Source organism: Palaemon carinicauda, chromosome 14, assembly GCF_036898095.1.
Source record: "Palaemon carinicauda isolate YSFRI2023 chromosome 14, ASM3689809v2, whole genome shotgun sequence".
Lineage (NCBI taxonomy): Eukaryota > Metazoa > Arthropoda > Malacostraca > Decapoda > Palaemonidae > Palaemon > Palaemon carinicauda.
Window position 1 is genome coordinate 64063284 of NC_090738.1, and position 17500 is coordinate 64080783.

Sequence of the window (17500 nt, forward strand, 5' to 3'; positions counted from 1 at the left end):
GATTTTTTTTCGAGGATCTTTTTCTATCATATGGGTTTGAAGGTGAAAACTGGAAAGCAAATATATGGAGTATCTTTTGGAATTGCTTTCTACTTACTTATATTAGATTTTTTTTTTACTACTTGGCCCCCCCCACCCCGCCCCCCCCCCCAAAAAAAAATCAGGACTCTAAAAATATTGATACAATTTTCATATAATAGTTTATATTTGTTACAATGCGTATCTAAGAAAGTTCATATCACATATTTTCATTCAAATGATATAAATTATGTTTTTTTTTTTTTTTTGCAATTGACATCTTCCTCATCACGTTAAATGAATTATGAAATTTACTTGGATGTTTATGTAGTTCTTTTAATTTTTCTTCTGTTTACAAGATTTGTATATATAAAAAAGATAAATCAAATTAAATGAAGTTCTTAGAGCCTGGTTAACTAAAAACCAGAATTATGCTTATCCTTATGTATATTCTTTATATTGATTGTCTCTATAGAACAGCAGAAATGGAAACTATTTTTTACTTTGGTAATTTATTTGAAATAGTTATAGAATTTCAGTAAATATCTATGAAACTTTGAAAAATTATCGATAGAAATAGAAAAAAACACCAAAAAAAAGCAAACGATTTTCATCAATGATGGAAAAAATTTCAGAAAAAGACCCATATATATATATATATATATATATATATATATATATATATATATATATATATATATATATATATATATATATATGTATACATATGCGTAAAAATCACAGGAAAACGTGATGCTCAGATGCAGAAGAACCACAGGGAAAATGAAAATACGGAATATACACTTAAGTCCTGACTAGTTTCGTGATACTTCCTCAGAGGACTGATTTATTGAGAGAGGTTTCTTACAATTTATAGGGAAAGCAAAAGTACGAACATACATATAGAGATTTAGAGAACAATGACACTCCCTTACCCGCTACCTGGGCTTGACTCAGGTGTTGAGTAGGAGGAGTCTGCAAGCTCGTTAGACACCTGCTAAAAAGGGTCATTTCTAGTGGCGGGTATATTCTTGTTTTCTTCTTATTTTACTTTCAGTACAGTTATTTATATGTCAATGCGGTAGCCTTATCTATATAAATACATAAGCAAAACATACACAAACATATAAATATATATACATATATATATACACATATACATATATATACATACATACACATACATATATATATATATATATATATATATATATATATATATATATATATATATATATATATATATATATACACATACATACATACATACATACATACATATATATACATACATACAGATACAAATACATATACATATACATAAATACATACACATACACATACATATATACATATATATACACATACATATATACATATATACATATATACACATACATACATATGCATATATACATTTATATGTATACAACATTAATATCATAAACATATAATCATGTATATATCAATACTTATATCTAGCATAACACTATATAGTGCCAATATACTTATGCATACTATATAAAATAATTGTTTCCTTTAATGAATTGTAGCTTAGGTCTAAATATTAATTTCACACCGACGTTAATTATTCACAATACATTCAATTCTACATTAAGTGGTTATTGTTTTTTTATATAGCTTACAAATCTCTTTACATATAAAGGCGTCGAGTTTATACATTCCATGACCAATATTCAAGTTGTTTTCAAAGGTTTCTTTTATGAAACTGGACTCTATGATGTTTCTTTCTGCTAAGTTATTTGAATGAACCAATTTCTTTGCACCTGACCAATTAATAGGGTGATTTTTATCTCTAACGTGGGCAAAGAGTGCATTATTATCTTGAGCATACCTGACACTTTTCTTATGTTGTTCAATTCTCTTTTCTAGGGCTTTACCAGTTTGACCAATATAGTATTTTTCACAAGCATTGCATGGAATACGATATACACATCCCTTGGTAGTGTCAGGAGAATTCTTTATTAAGGCTGTTTTTATTGTATTTTTACTCTTAAATGCTACATTTACATTGAAGTTTTTTAACAGTTGGGGAATTTCTTTAAATGAATCATAATAAGGTAGTACAAGTAAATTTTGTGTTATAGTTTTTTCTGTTATCATTACCGAAAAAAGTCTTTTTTGCTGTTCTTAGGGCATCATCTAACACAATTTCAGGATACTTTAGTTTTTTACCTATTGCTCTAATACCATTTATTTCGTTATCAATATATTCATGGCTGCAGACTCGGAATGCTCTTAAAAACATGAAGTAAATACAGATTTCTTAACTTTGTTGCCTTGGTTTGAGTAATAATGGACATATGCCGAGATATTCGTCTCAAGTTCAGTGTATACAGAAAGCCAACGTATATATGTATGTGTATGTATATGTATGTATATGTGTATGTATTTATGTATATGTATATGTATTTGTATCTGTATGTATGTATATATATGTATATATGTACGTATGTATGTATATATATATATATATATATATATATATATATATATATATATATATATATATATATATATATATATATATATATATATATATATGTATGTGTATGTATGTATATATATGTATATGTGTATATATATATATGTATATATATTTATATGTTTGTGTATGTTTTGCTTATGTATTTATATAGATAAGGCTACCGCATTGACATATAAATAACTGTACTGAAAGTAAAATAAGAAGAAAACAAGAATATACCCGCCACTAAAAATGACCCTTTTTAGCAGGTGTCTAACGAGCTTGCGGACTCCTCCTACTCAACACCTGAGTCAAGCCCAGGTAGCGGGTAAGGGAGTGTCATTGTTCTTTACATCTCTATATGTATGTTCGTACTTTTGCTTTCCCTATAAATTGTAAGAAACCTCTCTCAATAAATCAGTCCTCTGAGGAAGTATCACGAAACTAGTCAGGACTTAAGTGTATATTCCGTATTTTCATTTTCCCTGTTGTTCTTCTGCATGTATACATACATATATATATATATATATATATATATATATATATATATATATATATATATATATTTATATATACATATATAGATAAATAGATAGATAGATAAATAGATAGATATATCATCAGCCGATACATAGCAGAATGAAGGCCTCAGACATGTACTTCCACTCACACCTGGTTATAGTCTTTCTATACCGGTATCTATAGAGCGAACTCTCTATGTTCGTCAATCCGTTGTTTTCTCTCTCTATCTTCCTCTACTTCATTTGTAGTGTTAAGGGACCCATTTTGTTAGTCTAAATGCCCATCCATTATCTGTCAATATCATTATATGTCTTGCGCATGTCCATATCTTTTTCTTACAATGTTCTAGAATATTCAATTTTTTGGTTTGCTTTCGTATCTACGTTGCTTTTTTCCTGTCTCCTAGTGTTAATACCATCATTATATTTCCCCTAGCTCTTTGTATTGTAACTAGTTTATGTTCTGCTTTAAAACATTTTTTAGAGGAAGCTATATTTCATAATATCCCTTTGTTTAGCAAAAGCTCTTTATACGATGCTTATACTTCTTTTACTCCTTGGGAAACATTTTTATTAACAATTTTTTAAGATTCGTCCATAACTCTTGTTTGTTGTATCACTGCATTCTTATGAAGCATTATCTCAGTTTTACCCTTATTTATGTATAATCCTACACTTTTCTTTATTTATATGAAGTTTTCTATAATATTTTTTATATTCCTCTCGAGATGAGCTTAGTAGATCTATGCCACCTGCAAATTTCAAAATATTGTTAAATATATATATATATATATATATATATATATATATATATATATATATATATATATATATATATATATATGTATATATATATATATATATATATATATATATATATATATATATATATAAACCTATATATACATATATATATATGTGTGTATATTTTTACTTATATATATATATATATATATATATATATATATATATATATATATATATATATATATATATATATATATATATACAATTATATATTTAAATAATGTGTCAAGGTATTATATGATACAAAGGACTAAAAGGTAAAATATTCTCTCTTCCAAATTCACAATGTACTTAACATTCTTTATGGTAATATTCGGCATACATGATGATCTTAAAATTTAACCGACACACGTAAAACGATATAACTGAAATAGGAAAAATTGCTTAGGCTTCTCTTTTCTCTGAAAAAAAAATGTCAACCACTAATAAATATATAACTATTATTATAAACTTAATTTCACAAAAGAAAACAATTATCATTAATATTTTAAGAAAAGTAGGGAAAATCTGTAATTGAGTTAAGTTTTGCTACAGGAGACCTTCCATTTCCTTCAGAATTTTGTCATGAAATTTCCATATAATAGACATGGAAAAGTTTTTGACCTTTGCTATTCCCTTAGCAAATTACTGTTGTCCGGCAGGAGCGCAAGAAACTTTCCCACCGTCTTATTTATGCAATGGTTCTTTCTTTCCTCTGTTTCACCATTTATTCAAGAACCCATAATTTCCAATATAAATGTAAGAGGGCATTATTTATATTGACTTTGTGGAATTGAAATAAAATTCCAGATGTGATTTTACGTGATTCATGATCGTTTTCTTAAGAGATATATCTATCCATTGTTCAAATAAGCAATGATTTAAGTAGTTGTTACTGTATATTAGGTCGTTGAAATCAAGAAGAGGGACTGAAGTCTTGCAACCTGGTGTAGGAATAATTACAAAAAATATATATGTATATTTCTATGTAATTGCTTATAAATTACATCACTTATGTTATCATTCGAAAAAAAAGGAAAATGTTAACATAATCATGCCCACAAAAAAAAATCTATCTCCCAAGTTTCGTCTTTTTTACCCTATTGATTCAATCTGATTCTAGGTCATAAGCTGAATTTATACGTAACATAACTTTTAATATTTTAAGTTGTGCTTTCACACCTGTCACAGCCAAAGCCTTTTTGATAAGACGAGTGCCACCTGAAGGCACTGGTTAATGGATACTGCCGGATGACAATCCATAAATCATATTTCTTTTTTCTGTGGCACCAATTACTCAGACACCTGAAGGATTATATGTAGTCTTTGCTCGAAAAGAAAAAAACATATTTTACCATATATATTCTGTAGCTATTTAACTATAAACATAGTGTTTATTTTACGAATTTACATATTACATAAATGGATTTTGTAGGTAATTTATAGTTCATAATTCATCATTAACTTATGACTTTTCAGCAAAGGATTTTTTTGGAATGATAGAATATAAGGCAACTTTTGAGGCTAATAAGGAGTTCGGTAAATTATCTCTCTCTCTCTCTCTCTCTCTCTCTCTCTCTCTCTCTCTCTCTCTCTCTCTCTCTCTCTCTCTCTCTCTCTCTCTCTCTCTGAGGAAAGGAAAAATAAATCAGAAGATATAAGACTCTGCTCAGATAATAAAGACAAAAACATTATACTATCAGAATCTTGTGAAATTTATGGTAGTCATATTTGATATTAGAGGCACGGAATTTCCTCTGGGAATTCTTTTTCAGAATAATATTTATTACAACAGTAACAGAAGAATATCATTTTCGTTGATTTCTTACATTGACTAATTTTTCCACAGAATTTTATATTTTCTTTTCCTCCAAGTTCAGATAGTGAAAAATTTAGCAATTTATCTAATGTATTGAAGTGATAAGTTTGGTGGTTTTTTTTTTTTTTTTTGGGGGGGGGTGGGGTCATTCATTTCTCAATTATAGAGTTTATTTCTCCCGTCCAATTAATTTATCTAGTTGATTTTCGATCTCCTATAAAGCAAAAGAGTAATTGAATGATTGAAATGCCACCACCAACAACCTCATAAAAAAAAAGACAGATATTAGAAATCCATAAGCAAAAGAAGCCTGTTGAAATGTTACTGCTATTTGTAATAGGATATATTATAATATATAACGGTTATGCTCATATACTGCAAAATTATTGGTAATATGTCGATGAATTCCTTGATAATTTAAAAGGGAAAAGCTTATCGGAAAGTGGTTATTAAGTATGACGAATTTGAATGAATTTCTCTATTTATGGAATAAAAGGGGATACATTCATGTTCCGGAATAACTATGATAAATCCTTTTACTACTACTACTACTACTACTACTACTACTACTACTACCACTACTACTACTACTACTACTACTACTACAAATAATGACGGGACATGTGTTGTACTATCAGTTCGGAAGGAACGGAGATGAAATTTTATTACTGTGAACGGATAAGTTAGTTTCAGGTTCCAAATGAAAATAAAACAAATGCTGTAGCTATGCATCGTGAAAATCATAGACGAAGTTAAGTGAGTATAACTATAGTTTAAACTTCCCTGTATAATAGGTAACTTTAAAATGAAATTCCAAATAAGGAAAGTTACAGGTCTGGGTTGAAGAGTTGCCGAAGTTAGGATATTAACAGAGAAGGAGGCCATAGTTATATTATGGTGTTCTGGGTAATCCTAAAGACAGCCCATAACTCTTGTGGATCTAGTTCCTCTCTTAACCTGATGAAACAAAGGTTAATTTGAGGTTAGGGTATCTCAAAAAAAAAAATGAAATTAGGTGATAGAATAAAAAGGCTATGAGAGAGTTACTTTTATTTGGATTGACGAAAAGTCAAATAAGAAATTTTAATTTTCATATGAAGGTAAGATTTCTTTGTTGAAAAGAAATAACTGTGAAAAAAAGGTTTTTAGTGGAGAATTGGATATATATATATATATATATATATATATATATATATATATATATATATATATATATATATATATATACATATATACATATATATATACATATATATATATATATATATATATATATATATATATATATATATATATATATATATATGTACTGGTATATATATATATATATATATATATATATATATATATATATATATATATATATATATATATATATACATAAACACACGTATATATATATATATATATATATATATATATATATATATATATATATATATATATATATATATATTTATATATATATATATATGTATATATATGTATATATATAAATATGTATATATATACATATATATATATATGTATATATATATATATATATATATATATATATATATATATATATATATATATATATCTTACAAGTATCCTGGACCAGGATTCAAAACTCGGTCGGTCAGATACTATAGTCTTTGGGTTATTTCACCTGGGGCTCTGATCCCGAGGTCATTAAGAGAATCCAGAATTTAATGTATTAATATATATGGCTTATTCGATATATATATATATATATATATATATATATATATATATATATATATATATATATATATATATATGTATGCATGTACATATATATATATATATATATATATATATATATATATATATGTACATGTATATATATATATATATATATATATATATATATATATATATATATATATATATATATATATATATATATATATATATAAATAAATATATATATATATATATATATATATATATATATATATATATATATATATTTGGGCTCAAGCCATGTCATCCTGATGGAAGTTCCTATAGGGTAGCTTCCTAGGGTATATTACAACTACGGCGATATTCCCAGAGAATTCACCTTAAGGTACCAGAATTCTAACTCCTAGAGCGAGTATCCCTCGTGAAAGGGATATCGCGACATATCAGAGGACGTATTCTTGACACGCCACATGGCAATCTGCATCCTGGACAGAGATTTCCTCTCGTAGGAGGGATTGGCAAGAAACGAATTCGGGAAAGAAAAAGGGGAGCCGCTCCCAAGGCTTCCCTATCCTCCGATTCGTATGCGTGCCTGGCGCCAATCCTGGCGCCATCTGTATTCCTTTTTGCGTAGCTTAACAACTCGGTGTTTTTTCCTGTGTTTCTCGCAAATTTTGGATTTATTTTACTTTTTCATGGCTTCTCCGTCTTCGTTGGCCTCTGATAAGTTGAGTATAATGTCTTTTATGTATAAATGTAGGCTCTTGGTAAAATTTTGAGTGATTAATAGGATTAATCTTTGATACAAGAGCCGTAGCCTACCAGAGGCGTCCTGGACGCTGTCGCTCGCTAGGTATAAATTAGTTAGTCAGAGCGACATTCCTGGTTGTTTTGCTTCAATAAATTTTAGCTATTTAGCATTACATAGGATTTCCTTTCGTGCTTAGTATTATTGGCGAAGTATTCGCCATTCTGGCCTACGCTTGGCCATGTAGCCTAGTCGTTTGGTCCTAGTACTTCATGCATGATTTTGGTTTTTCCGAGTGTAATTAAAATTTTATTGAAGCTTTAGGCTATATTTTATACATTTAAGACTGTGTGGAATATTTCCAAGATAGTATACGAGTGAGTTTCGGTGATTTAGGTAATCGATTCTCTTGGTGCCTACTCTAGTTGCTTATGGAGCCTTAGTATACTTTATCACACTCCCCGGTTGCTTTCTTTTCTTCGGAGAAGGTATGCAATTCCTTTCCCTCTGTTTAAGCCTTGGGCTTATCCCTAAGTGGTTTTTTCCGAATTTATTTTCGATAAAACTATACTGGGGTGTTACTGTACCTTCCTGTTCCTGTAGTATGGTTCAAGAGGGACAGAACAACAGAGTTTTTTAGTCTGAGTCTGTGTTGTCTGGCTTGGGGCTGAGTCCCGCTCGCTGACCTGACACAGACAAAGGGAGCTTAGCTCCCTTAGGTCACTACCGAAGGTTTCTGTGGATATGATTCCTTCTTTTGTGATCTACCAGACTAGTCCTTGTTGCTGTTCTCGGGGGAGGATAAGTTTCTTTCCCTAGGAGCAGCAACGCCTTCCTTGCTTTGGTGCTCTGGGAGCTGGCAAGTATTGCTGGCCTTCCCCCTTAGATCTCCCTTAGGCTAAGGTTGATAGGACCCTCTTGTCCCTTCCTCCTCTTTCTCCGTAATGGCCTAGCCATTACTGTACTGTACGTCGTTCTCATCTGGACCTAGTATAGGTTAGGATGTGGAATTGACTCAGCCCCTTGCCGGCCGGCAGAGCTGCCGGACGGCAAGGGTCTTATGTTTTCGAGTGCTGCCTGGACCTCTCTTGGTCCCTCATCCATGCCTGCCTGTAGAGCCAGACGGCATTGGTCAGGAAGCCTGAATTAGTTTCTCCCCTTCCTTATATGCACTCTTTCGGTTGCCGGGCTTGGAGGTTGTGTACACTCTTATCCCGGCATCCATTCTATTTTTCTTCTAGTGCTGTACCCGACCTGGCTGCCGGCCTATGAGGCCGGCAGCCGGGCAGGTGTAGTCCTCTGGTTCTTTTGCTGCCGGCTGGCATCGGTCTTTTACCTTTGCCGGCCGGCTTATGTCAGCCCTTGTCTGCCGGTCACCAAGAGTGTGGCCGGCAGCTGGGTACTACCTTGTGTAGTTGCTGGCCGGCAGCCATTGCCGGACAACATTGGCTGTTACCGGCCGGCAGTTGCTGCCGACCGGCACATGCATTTGAACCAGAGTGCTGCCGCCTTATAGCTGTTAAGTAGTATACTTTAAAGCTAGTTATGGTGTGTGCCGGCTGGCAAAGGCCGGCTGGCACGCATCCCCCTATATACTGTACTAGTATTCTTCAGTATAACATATACAGTAAGAAGAAAACTATGGTAAGGGTTTTGGTACAGCACTGTGTCTTCTAACAATATTGTGTTTTCTCGCACATCCCTTTGCTGTTGCCCTACAGATAGGAAAGTGAGTTCTTTCCTGTCTATTATCCAGGATTTTAAAATCATTGCTTAGGTGTGAGCTCCACCTGTTTCCTCTGGAAACCTTGCATTGGTTACTCTAGAAGAGATTAACCATTTGGTTTTATTATCTGGAAGGCTGCAACAATGGGTTGTGAGGGAAACACAAGTGTGTGTCTTTCCTTTCTGAATTGTTATGCTATACAATGCATATCCAGTGATACATAGTTCACTTGATACTCATGGAAATTTCTTCTCTTTACAGAAGGACACTCCGAAGTGGGGAAGTGCTTTCTGCAACGTCCGCAGCAAGAACCTCTGCGGACATGAGTTTTGTAGGAGACACGCAGCATACGCTGTCTCCAAGGATGATCTCCGGTATTGGGACCCTCAGGTATGTACTGTGTGCACTAACCTGATTACTGAGACCTTTAATTCCCCTAGGACAGAGGAATCAAGGGATATAGCTAGGAAGAAGCTTCGTACCTGGGTAAGGGGCTTCCAAAAGAACACTTCTGGCCCTTATCTTCCAAGTGAGAAGATGAGGGCGTATCTTTTCCCTAAGGCATCAGCTGATGCAGTGATTCCCCAGCCTCAAGAGGAGATCCCCTAAGTTCAGATCCAGGTGGATGCTGAAGTCGCGGTCGCGATGCAAGACATCCAGTTAGATGACAGGATGTCTGATGTGGACGGATGTCGGGAGGAAGACCTCCTGGCAGAAGCCCAGGATGAAGTTCAAGCCCCAGACGTTGTAGAGGTAGACGTCGACGAGGTGTCGGCTACTCCGGCTCATATTCCGGAGCCTATTCCCTCTACATCGGCCGTTCTCCCAGTAGAGCTGGGACAGGCCCTCTCTTCTATTGTTGGAATGATCCAACAAATGTAGAAGGAGAATCAGGAGAAGGCGGCTGCAATGGAACTGCGAATGCAGTGCCTTGCAGAATCACATGGGCCCCAGAAAAAGCTCAATGTGAAAGACCTTCCCTTGTGCTCAGATGCTAACCCATGGAGGTATGCTGAGCACATGCCGATGACGACTGGAAAGATTGTCATCTCGGATAAGCTGGGCTCAGTTCCCCTAGAGGAGGTGGAATTCTGGCCCAGCAAGGCATCATATCCGGACTGTTATGTCCGGCTGAGGAAGGAACCAGCTTCAAAGGAGGAGACAGAGCCGAAGGAGGTCATAGTGATGTACCATGCTAAGGCTCAAGCTCTACTTTCATCCTCGATGAAAGAGAGGGGCTTCTCTAACTCAAAGGTAGCCGCATTGAATAGGAAGCTCCCTTCCTTTGTGTCCTCGCCTACTAGAGCCTTCACCTTTTTACAGAAAGGGTTTCTGGCTGTACTAAAAGCAGTCGAGGCCGGTAAGTCTTGCCCCTCCCTAGAGGAGTGTAAACCCTTGTCGCTGGCCCTGCCTATGGACCACAAAGACTGGAAGGACGTCCATCTTACGTTCTCAGTTGGAAAGTTGGAGGCTGATATTGCCGGACGTCAGTTCGGCAAGGACCTCCCTATGCTGTCTGACTTTCTTTTGCGAAGAGAGTTCGATACAAAAGAAAGACTGACTGCCTCAATGTCTCTTCAGACTACTCTCGAGACGATGGCAAGTGACCCCAAGGTCCATGAAATGTTCATGGTAGTGGCCAAGTCTCATCTGGCCACAGTGACGAAGGACCTTTATGGCTTCGTCAAGGCAAGGAGAGCTTGTAGGGAGTTCGTGTTTACCTCGGCTATGGTGAGGCACGAGCCAAAGAAACTAATCTCCTCCAACATTTGGGGAAAAGACCTTTTCCCTACCGACTTGCTCAAAGAAGTTGTTGATAAGGCCGCCTTGGAGAATAGAAACCTTCTCCAGAAGTGGGGCCTGGCTATCAAAAGAAAGTCTTCCCCGGATGAGGGTCCTCAACCAAAGAGGAAGACTATGAGGACTAGGCTACCGTCTCGGCCAGCCAAGCCTCTTAGACAGCAACAGCAACTGCAATTGCCATTGCCCCCAGTGCCCCAGATCATGGCACAAACCCCGACCACTTTTCATTGGGTACCCCAGGTCGTGTCGACACAGTCCACGGCATTCACCCCAGCGTTCGAAGGGCAGTCTACTTCCTTTCGAGCAAAGCCTAGAGGAGCAGCCAGAGGCTCGTCTAGACGCCCCTCAAGGGGAAGGGGATTCAGGGGTGGTCGTGGTCAGGAAGGCAAGACCTCAGGACGGCAGTCCAAGTGAGGTGATACCGGTAGGAGGGAGACTTCTGAAATTTCGGGATCGGTGGACCTTCGATCCCTGGGCCCACAGCCTACTCAAGAATGGACTGGGCGGGAGCTGGTACAGCATTCCACCCCCGTGCCTTCGGTTTTTCCAACACTCCACCCCCGTTATGGAGGAGTACGTTCAAGAACTGTTGGAGAAAAAAGGTGATCCGAAGGGTGAAGCCCATCAATTTCTAAGGGAGGCTGTTTTGTGTTCCCAAGAAAGACTCGGAAAAGCTCAGAGTCATTCTGGACTTGTCGCCACTCAACAAGTTCCTAGTGAATTGCAAATTCAAAATGCTAACACTGCAACACATAGGGACCTTACTGCCCAAGAGGGCATATTCCGTCTCTATAGACTTGTCAGACGCCTATTGGCACATTCCAATTAGCCATCGACTCTCCCCCTACCTAGGGTTCAGGCTACAACGAAGACTATACGCCTTCGGAGCCATGCCATTCGGGCTAAACATAGCCCCAAGGATTTTTACGAAGCTTGCGAGCGTAGCTCTCAAACAAATACGCCTAAAGGGAATTCAGGTAGTAGCCTACCTGGACGACTGGTGGTGTGGGCAGCATCCGAGACAGAATGCTTGCAAGCTTCCAGTCAGTGATCCAGTTCCTAGAGTACCTAGGCTTCAAGATCAACAGAAAAAGTCTCGACTTTCTCCATCTCAAAAGTTCCAGTGGCTGGGAATCCACTGGGACCTTTTGTCACACCGTTTCTCCATCCCGGCGAAGAAAAGGAAGGAGATAGCGGGTTCTGTCAAGAGACTTCTAGATTCCGAAAGGATATCAAGACGCAAGCAGGAGAGGGTACTGCGCTCTCTCCAGTTTGCTTCAGTGACAGACCCAGTGCTAAGAGCACAGCTAAAGGATACAATCGGAGTTTGGAGAAGTTATGCATCAAACGCGTGAAGAGATCTGAGAAGACCAGCCGCTTCGACTAAGTACTCTTCTCAGGCCTTGGTCCCAAGCCAGACATCTAAAGAAGTCGGTTCTTCTTCAGCCACCTCCCCCGTCAGTGACGATTCACTCAGACGCCTCGAAGGAGGGATGGGGAGGTCACTCTCATCGGAAAAAAGTCCAGGGGACTTGGTCCAAGCTATTCAAGACCTTTCACATAAAACTTTCTAGAAGCTAGGGCAGTGCTCCTTACCTTAAAGAAAGTCTCCCCGCGTCACTCGATCTACATAAGGTTGGTGATAGACAGCGAGGTAGTTGTGAGATACTTGAATCGACAAGGATCGAGGTCACCACCTCTCAACCAGGTGATGTTGGCCATCTTCCGATTAGCGGAAAAGAAGAAGTGGTACCTGTCGGCAGTTCACCTTCAAGGAGTCCGCAATGTGACAGCGGACGCTCTATCCAGGTTCACACCGATAGAGTCGGAATGGTCCTTAGACGCAGGATCATTCTCCTTCATTCTGAATCAGTCCCAGAACTGCAGATAGACCTCTTTGCGACGAAAGACAACAAGAAGTTGCCCCTGTACGTGCCCCATACGAGGACCCCTTAGCGGAAGCAGTGGACGCGATGTCCCTCGACTGGAACAGATGGTCCAAGATTTATCTGTTCCCTCCTCACAACCTTCTGTTGAGGGTCCTCAAAAAACTGAGATCCTTCAAGGGGTAGCGGCAATAGTGGCCCACAAGTGGCCGAACAGCGTGTGGTTCCTCCTGGCATTGGAACTGTAGCTGAAGTTTGTACCACTACCAGATCCAGTTCTGACCCAGCGAGTCCAGAAGTCAAGTGTCTGCGCTTCATTACAGAAAACCCGGACCCTGCAGCTCATGATTTTCTCTCCCTAGCGGTGAGAAAGCGTTTCGGGATTTCGAAAGCCAGCATAGACTTCCTTGAGGAATATAAGTGCAAATCTACTAGAAGGCAATATGAGTCATCTTGGAGAAAATGGGTGGCCTTTTGTCAAGGCGAAGAATCCGCAGGAGATCTTGACAGACTTCTGCTTATCTTTCTTCTCCACCTCCATGGTCAAGGATTGGCAGCTAACACGATTTCAGCGTGTAAGTCTGCTTTGACAAGACCCATTCTATATGCCTTCCAGGTCGACCTAGGTAACGAGATCTTTAATAAAGTCCCGAAAGCCTGTGCTAGGCTCAGACCTTCAGCACCTCCAAAGCCCATTTCATGGTCTTTAGACAAGTTCTTCATCTCGCTTCTCTGTTAAGCAATGAAGAGTGTGCGTTAAAGGGTTTGACACAAAAGTTATTTTCCTATTTTGCGCTCGCGTCCGGGGCCAGGGTTAGTGAGATTGTAGCCTCTCGAGAGAGGCAGGTCGTGTTCAGTTCCTGGATGGGGGAGAACTGAACCTGTTTCCGGATCCTACGTTTCTCGCCAAGAATGAGTTACCCACCAACAGGTGGGGTCCCTGGAGAATCTGCCCTCTGAAAGAAGATGCATCTCTATGTCCAGTATAATGCCTAAAGGTCTATCTTCATAGAACTTCAGACTTCAAGGGTGGTCAACTATTCAGGGGAGAAACATCAGGCTCAAATTTATCTCTGAATCAACTCAGAGCGAAAATCACATATTTTATTCGCAGAGCGGATCCTGACAATACACCCGCAGGTCACGATCCGAGGAAAGTTGCCTCATCCTTAAATTTCTTTAATTGTATGGATTTTGAACATCTCCATTCATACACTGGCTGGAAGTCTTCCAGAGTGTTCTTTCGCCACTATGCGAAGCAAGTAGAGGAACTAAAAGAGATCTGTGGTAGCAGTGGGTTGCGGTGTTAACCCTACTGTTTAACTCTGCGAGGAACAGTGGTCTTAATTGGGACGATTAATTCCAGGGTGAGTGTGTAGTTACATACTGTACTACAAACTAAGTGAGGGCACTGTGTTGCCCATGCAGACTGTTCTATTTCCGAAGGTAAACCTAGCATAAGTGCAGACATGTGTGCCGAGCGTTTCTAACGCTAATGTCATTGATTTGTAATACAGGCTTTTATGACTTTGATACCTCGGTATCTTAAAAGTGGCATTTAATGTTTTTTCTTTCAGAAAAACAAGCTCTGTTTACTATCATACTTATGCTTAAAGTTTTGGGTTATCCTCTTCTTATGTATATATATATATATAATTGTGGTTAACCTGTCTATTTATTGCCTGTCAATAATCTGGTTCTTGAGAACCTTGCGTCTCCTTCACCTGTGTCAATTTATTGGTATAATTGAGCATTCATTCTATGTACCTTATCTGGGATAATTCTAATAGAATTGTTCCTTTATGCAAGCTATGTTGCATTGGTTTTCCTCCTATGCGGATATAAAACCTTTGTCCAATACAAGTATTGTGCGGAGAACTGGTCGATATTTCATATTGACGCAGTGGTTCTTTACAAACTATGCTTCACTTAATATAGGGCGAGACCACTATATTAGCTTGCCTGGTATTCATACATAGGTATATGTACTCTTCGAGACTTTTCCAGAGTCTAGTAGGACTCTTCCCTGTAGGGGGCAGGAAACTCTAACATGGTTTATAGTTAGTTGAAAAGATGTATAACGGTAACATCTTAGGTCTCTAGGTCTAGTCGATCGGGAAAAATTACATCCGGGGAGTACGGCACGTTCTGAGAATCCACAGATACAGTAATGCTCTGGTACACTTCCATCAGGACGACATGGCTTGAGCCCAAAAAACGGATTTTGAGCGAAGCGAAAAATCTATTTTTGGGTGAGATGGCCATGTCGTCCTGATGGACCCGCCCTTGCCTTTCTAAGAAAGGGCTGTAGGACCCCTCCCTACATACAGTATCTGTAGCACCTCGTGTACGCTACAAGGAATACAGATGGCGCCAGGATTGGCGCCAGGCACGCATACGAATCGGAGGATAGGGAAGCCTTGGGAGCGGCTCCCCTTTTTCTTTCCCGAATTCGTTTCTTGCCAATCCCTCCTACGAGACGAAATCTCTGTCCAGGATGCAGATTGCCATGTGGCGTGTCAAGAATACGTCCTCTGATATGTCGCGATATCCCTTTCACGAGGGATACTCGCTCCAGGAGTTAGAATTCTGGTACCTTAAGGTAAATTCTCTGGGAATATCGCCGTAGTTGTAATATACCCTAGGAAGCTACCCTATAGGAACTTCCATCAGGACGACATGGCTTGAGCCCAAAAATATATATATATATATATATATATATATATATACAGTAGACCCTCTATTATTACAACAACAACAACAACAATAATAATAATAATAATAATAATAATAATAATAATAATAATAATAATAATAATAATATAATTTTTCTGAAGTAGAACCAATGGATATTAGTTATCGGGTCTTCAAATTTAGTTCCTCTATGATATTTGAGCAAAAAGAGACTATTCGCACCATATGAAGCCCCAATGATATTCTGTGTAATTATTCAGTACATTGGTAGTTTCAACTGTTATTTAAATTTGATGGTCTAGCTTAAATTACCGATTCTTTTTTCCGGTTTTACGTTTGGTAAAAATATGTGCATTTTGAGTTGCATTTCCGCTAGTTCTCTGTAATTTTCAAATATGAAATTTTGTGCTTTTTTTACAAACTTCTGAAAAATTCTATTAAAATTCGAATAAGGAGGCATATATATCTTTTTTTAATTGATAGGATATTCCTATTCTTTAAAATGTTATTTCGTTATATATTTTGATATCAAGCAAACATTTAATGTTGCAATCAAACGTTCTGTAAAAATTTTCACTAATATATACTTTTTGAATAATTAATTGTGCAATGCAAATTTCAATTATTTGATTTTTTTTTTAGTATCACGATCAACATTTTGAAAACCATTACCTCAAGATATCTCAGTTTTCTTACAAGGTAAGGTTTTGTCAATGAAGGAAGGTGACACCAATTACCATAAATAAGTTATTGTGAATATTAATATCAATTATATTTTAATTCTTTTTCGAGAGGACTAAAATTTTTTTGAGAAATCCATAATCCTTGTAACTTCCCCCCCCCCTCTCTCTCTCTCTCTCTCTCTCTCTCTCTCTCTCTCTCTCTCTCTCTCTCTCTCTCTCTCTCTCTCTCTCTCTCTCTTAAGAAGATATAGTTTATATTATAGTATCTAAAATGTATCTTCCAGGAGTGTAAATTAACAAGACTCTTATTTTTTTTTTTACTTTTTTTACATTTTTTATATTTTTTTTCTATATACACTTCACGGAATACCATTTACATGAACTCTGTTTTCACTAATTCAAGCATTAATGAGACTTCTTGAGCTTTATTCACTATTTATGACACTGCATTTGGTATGAATTACTGCTTCATCATTTTCAAATTTATATCTTGATGTTTCTTGGTGTCTATGTCCTTTTTGTGAGTGGAAATATAACATCTAAAACATAGATAGTAATATTATCATAGGTCATAGGTCAAAAGAATGAATAACATTTGGTCAGAATCATAAATAGTCAATAATACTTACAGTATAAATT